At 42.0% G+C, this 6,086-nt stretch overlaps 1 non-coding gene across 1 annotated transcript; it reads right to left on the bottom strand.

Moving 5' to 3' along the window:
* Positions 1-323: 323 nt before the first annotated feature.
* Positions 324-1,382, bottom strand: LOC118539221 (uncharacterized). Its single transcript, XR_013446945.1, has 2 exons — positions 864-1,382; positions 324-585 (listed from the first exon to the last, which is right to left on the bottom strand). It is a non-coding gene; the product is annotated as an uncharacterized LOC118539221 (transcript).
* Between the last annotated feature and the right edge of the window lie 4,704 nt (positions 1,383-6,086).

Consider the following 6,086-nt stretch of genomic DNA (forward strand, 5'->3'; position numbering starts at 1 on the left):
CCTCATGAACCTCTAGAAGTTCACGGCCTTATGGGGAAACAGGTGAACCAATACACCATTACAATACAGTGTGGTTAGGAAGAACACCCAGTGCACAGGAAAGATGTGATCATGTTTGCCTGGCAGAGTCAGGGGTGGCTCTCAGATGAACTAGCCTCTGAAGGATGAGGGCATTCCAGGGAGTAAGAGCAGCATGTGAGGAGAAGGCATGATGGACCTGGGGAAGAACAATGAGTCATACACAGGCTATTGGGAATGACAAGGGAATGGGAAAGGAGGTGAAGTTATAAAGGTGGGCAGAAATTAGATCTTGAAGCATCTCAGGAAGTTCATTATTTTATTCTGTAGCCAATAAGGAGACTACACAGGAGAATACATGAGACAGAGGAATCTAGACCAACTGCAAGGCTCACAACTCCGTGCTCCTCTCACTTCTTATCTTTCAGATAAGGATCACTTCTTATCTTTCAGACTTCAGCCCATAATCACCAAAAGCGCTGACTTGTGCATAAGTTCTTGGGGTTCTTGATCACCAAATCACTGGTATTCTTAGGACTTTATATTCTTACAGCCAAAGAGGACTCTCTGCAAAGACAAAAAAAAAAAAAAAATTCTCAAGAAAATAAATGATTTATTAAGTCCCAGCCCTTCCCAAACACCTCCTCCTCTCTGACCCCCTCCCGCCCCAGTTGTATAGCTAAAGCAATAATACCACCATGCATTATGTCATTACCATCTATAGCCAAATAAGTGCATAACCACCAGAGGGCAATGAAAATGGCCATAAAGGCACAGAGTAGTAATTATTTTCACATTAGCACCAGCCACACTAATATCAACATAGAACAATTACCATTCCTAACCTCATAGTCATGCTATCACCTCTGCGTGTCTTGCAGGAGTAGGTTGATGAACAGCAGGGGAGGAATAAGCAACAATAAGGCAGTTGTGCAGTGAGACCCCTGCATCCTGACTGTGCCTGTGGGCCATCAGCCATGACGGTGGTGGAAAGCCAGTGGGAGAACTTGGTTTTGATTACCACGGATCTAGCCAGTCCCCAGGCAGAAACCGTAATTCGGCTTCCCTTTCTTTGGGCCCCCAGGAAGTGAGCATTTGAGTGGGAGCAAAGCTACAGCAGTAATAACACAGCAGGCAGAGTCCTTTGCATTTATATCTTGTTATTCTCCCCATCACTAGGCAACCATTCTTTGTGCTTAAAACTACACTTCTTTCTATGTTGTAACACCTTATTCTTTGAAGTAACCACTCTGGTTTGCAGTGTTCTAGGAGATTTCCATTCTATTTATTTGTGTGTAGGTCAACCACAATAAAAAACCAAGCGTTTTAAACCTCCAGCCTGATATAGGAGCTTCTCTGTGTTCTCTTAGCATCATATTAGAGCACGGATCATAAACTTCATTTACAATTGCCTATTTGTTTGTCCATTTCTCCCTCCAGAATAAGTTCCTGGAGGGCAAGTACTCTGTCTTATCTATGTTATAGCCATGTGCCTAGCACAATACCTGGCTACTTGGACAACACTCCGTAACTATTCAATGGTTGGATGGATGGATGGATGGACAGATGAATGAATGTTTTCCCTGAAATTCGAGTTTGGTGGTCAAAAGTGTGATTATTTGATTTAAAGAGCAAGCCAAGCTAATTGAATAGACTTGGCCAGGAAGAATTAGGCAAAATGTAAGATAAAGAGCACTCAGCCTCTCTGACTGGGTAGGTGTGATGTGGATGAGCCAGCTGGAGAGGCAAAGCCATTTTACTCTTCTGGCTAGGAGCATCATATGACTTACCCAAGGATCTGAATAGCAGAACCACAATGAGCAAAATGGCTCATTATTGCATAGACAAGGAAGGGGAGCTGTCTCCAAGTAACCATGTCTTAAGTTGGATACCCTAGCAGCAGAGCTGGAGACGAGGAGTCTTGTCTAAGCGATTTATTGAGGACATGCTCTCAGGAGAAAGGGAGTGAGAGGAGCAGAAAAAAGGCAGGGGAAATGCCAACATGTGAGCCCAGCTCGGCACTAGCTGCAGTTTGATTACCATGAGCTTTAGGATTGGTGCCATCTTAAGACTAACTCTTTTTCTCCTATGAATCAGTCATTGACTGTGAGCTGTCCCTTGGGAGAAGGGAGCCATAACTGCCTGGTGAACACAGCTTTTGTTTTAGTGGAGGGCAATTCTCTGGAGAAGGGGGCAGCTGTGAGCTGTTAGCACTCAATTCCCAGAGCTGGGGGATGGGTGCAGTGTCTGGTAAAAGTAGTTGGGTATGGCACCAACAGCCTCTATTGGAATTGGATAGTGTGAAATAATGTTGATTATAGTAATCACTACCATTTATTGAGCACCTACTATATACCAAGTGCTGTGCTAAATGTTATATTTATATCTATCTACCCATATAGTCCTTAGAATTGAGCTATTAAATAGGTAATACACTACCATTTCCATTGGACTGATGAGGAAACTCAGAAAACACCGTATTTCACGCTTAAAATATTTCCTTTCTGTGTCTGCATTCCTATGGATAGAACCAGGATATTGCACACCCACCTGGCCTAAATTCCATGCATTCATTCAATTCATGAATTCCACCAATGTTTTCGAGCACCTATTACATACCGCAACTCGGCTAGGCCCTAGGGAGGTATCAGTGAATGGACAGTCTTGGACCCTATCCTCAAAGGGTAGAACTAAGCTTCAGACCCAGTTCTAATACCCATGTGACCTAATTTAAAAATATTGTTTGGAAAAAAAATGTTTAGACATCTGTTGTGTACATTCTGCTCCATCAGGCCTTGATCAACAAAAAATCTAGACCCCAGGCATCTGTAACAATCCCCTTGAATTCCTCAATAAAACATGCTTCTGGGTTGGGAAAATCAGTTTTCAAGATTTGTACAAACCAAGCACTGTAGGCCCTTTGCCTGTGTGCGGAAGGATTGAGCTTGGTGATCTCCAAATCCCCTTCCAGCTCTCAACAGCCTAGGTTTCCTTCTGCTCACCCACCCTGCCCTTGGCCAAATCCTTTGTAGGGGACTGTCATGGTCAATGTCACGTGTCCACTTGGCCAGGCTATAGTCATTTATTGAACACTAATCTAGGTGTTGCTGTAGAGGTATTTTGTAGATGTGATTAAGAGCTACTTAAATTGATTTTAAGTAATGATTATCTTTGATAATCTGGCTTTATCTAATCAGTTTAAAGGCCTTTAGAGCAAAACTGAGGTTTTCGTGAGGAAGAAAAAATTCCATCTGTGGACTACAGCATCAGCCCCTGCCTGAGAGTTTCCAGTTTGCTGCTCCTGACTTAACAGATTTCAGACTTGCCAGTTACCCTCATATTCCCTTAAGCCAATACTTTGAAATAAATCTTTCTCTCTCTGTCTTTGTCTTTGTCTCTCTCTATATATATGCATATGTATATATACATATATACATACATATATGTAAATATGTGTATACATATACATATATATACAAATCTCCTATTCTCTCTCTCTATGCATTTGTGTATATATATATATGTGTGTGTGTATGTGCACTATAAATATATTGTAGATAGCATATGTATATAATCTTCTACTAGTTCTATTTCTCTTGAGAACTCTGAATGACACAGGGACCCCCATGTCCTTTTTTTCTTATAATATTGTCTGGAGTGATCAGTCTTGTATCTTGCGGTGTGTATAGTTAAGGCCCCCATCTGTTTTCTAGTAGGCAGATGAAGCACATACTTTAAGAATCAATAATGCAGGGCCACAAAAACATGAGAAAAGTTCAGCTTTGATTCAATTAACTGTCCAGAATTTTGCAATCAGAAAATCTAGAATTTTTACATACATGTAGTTCTGTGTCTTACACTATGCTTGGTTTTTTAAAATTTTGGTCTATATATGGGTGGGAGGGACCATATCTTTTCATGTTAGGACCTGTAAAGGTATTTATTCAACTCTCTGTGTCCCCAAGTAAAATGTAAGCTCTATGAGGTCAGAGGCCAAGTCTTGGTTTTTTTGTGACCCTATAGTCCCTATGTGGAGCTTAACAGAGACTCACACATACAGGACGTCCTGAGTCAATATATTTTCATTTTGTTTTATTCTCCAGAATATGTTACCTTTGGGGAATGGGACACAGGCTCAGAGAAATGTAGGTTTGTTTGTTTTTAGGCAAATCAATGTACCATCTCCAAGGGAGAGGCTGCTTCCTCAGTATGGTTGGAGATTTATATCTGAAAAGCATTTCAGCGACTAGCCCTTCTCTTGTTTCTCTGTCCATTGGTGGGGAGCAGATGACTGATGTGCATCAGGCTTTACAAGCATTTTAAGAGAGATTAGTTTTCACAACAGCCACTTAGGCTGTCCTAAGATAGCAAGAAGTATTGCAGGCAGTGGGAGGAATTAAAAGGGACTTTTGCTGAGACTCAGTCTAGACTCTTTCTCGAACACAACCTAGAATAGTGGTGTGATGTGTAAAGAGCAGGTGTCTGATAAATCTTTGACCATGGGTCGACTGATTGTTGACCCGTGGATTATTAACACCCTTGGTGGAGAAACTAAGGAGAGGTCAAGGTCCAGAGTAGAGCTCTTTTTGAGGCCTCCTGGAGAGCACTTCCATTTATCACCTTTCACAGAAATTATTTGGAAACAACATGACAATTATTCCAAACAGATGTTTGTGTGTATGAAGTCTGAGGCTGTTAAGTCATCAGAGATACTCCAAGCAAATGGGCAATACTTCGGAGAGGGACAGATGTTCACCATTAGCTCTAGAGTGGCTGAGTTCAGCACCAGGTAGGGGCTGCTTATTGCTCTGAACACCTGACCTGAACCTTCCTCGTGGTCTGAGCCTTCCTCTGGCCATTGAACAATATTCACTCTTTCTTGAACACAACCTGTAATAATAATGTGAAGGATAAACAGCAGGTGTCCAGTAAATCAGTGTTCATAGGCCAGCTGAGTCTTGATCCCTGGATTATTAACCCCTTGATAGAGAAAGTAAGGAGAGATCCGTGTCCTTACACAAATATCTTCAGCTTCAAGTGAGAATTTGTCAACTTGAAAAGAGAAAGCATAATTATTTTGATCATAAATGAGAGACTTCAAGTTGAGTCCAACCTGTGATGTGAAACTTCCATTAACCTGAGTGTGCACCCTGGGGTCTCTCCTCCCTGACCAAGGGTGAAAAATAGTGTATACCCTGACATTGCAGAAATAGAGGCTGGATTTCAAGGCCCAAGAAAAATATGGGGACAGGTTTCCAGAATAAGCAGGTTAAGAGAATCAAATAAAACATCTCTGTGTAACAGTGCCCCAAACACACTGAAAAGACAAAGCCTCCATCTCTCATAGGTCTCTGGAAGTTTCTTCTCTGCTGCACTAATTATGCCACTTTCCCACTTGTCTCCTATTCATGCCATCCATTCCCCTCCACACTGGCCAGAGTGAATCTCTTTATTCCCTCTCCCCACTTAGAGCCTTTGAAGTAAAAGCCCAAATCCATCACAGGTTACTCAGAGCTAGCCCCAGCCTCTTTCCAGCAACATCCCCTCACTATGGCTCCCTCCACAGATTCTTTGATTGTTGGAACATTTTCACATTCTTTTCATGACTCCTTGTTCTTTCGGCTTCCAGGCCTGAAATGCCCTTAGAAAATCTTTCAGAAGCTCACCAAGCCCTCCCAGGCCCAGTTCAAATGGGGGTCCCATCTCCTCAGGCTGAGTCCATCCATCTTTCCTCAGTGCTTTCCTGATCCTCTTACGTTCTCTGTACTGTTGTACTCTCATTATTTATGTAGTACCTTCATACTTGAGTTCTCACCAGAGTGTGAGCTCCTCAAAGCCATGGGCAGTGTTTTTTTCTTTTTAAAAACTCTCTGTGCCTCATTTGGTACTTGTCATTTAACAGGTCCTCAATAAATAGAGTTGGACAAATGAACCAAGTAATTAATCCAGCAACTTAGATCTCCAAGCTTGACCTCCTGACCTTCAATTCGTACTTGGGTATTTCTCTCAAGCATTCTCCTTTTGACTGTTGCTCTGAAAATCCATGTTCATGGCTACGTCTGATTTGC

Source organism: Halichoerus grypus, chromosome 4 (genome assembly GCF_964656455.1).
Source record: "Halichoerus grypus chromosome 4, mHalGry1.hap1.1, whole genome shotgun sequence".
Classification (NCBI taxonomy): Eukaryota; Metazoa; Chordata; class Mammalia; order Carnivora; family Phocidae; genus Halichoerus; species Halichoerus grypus.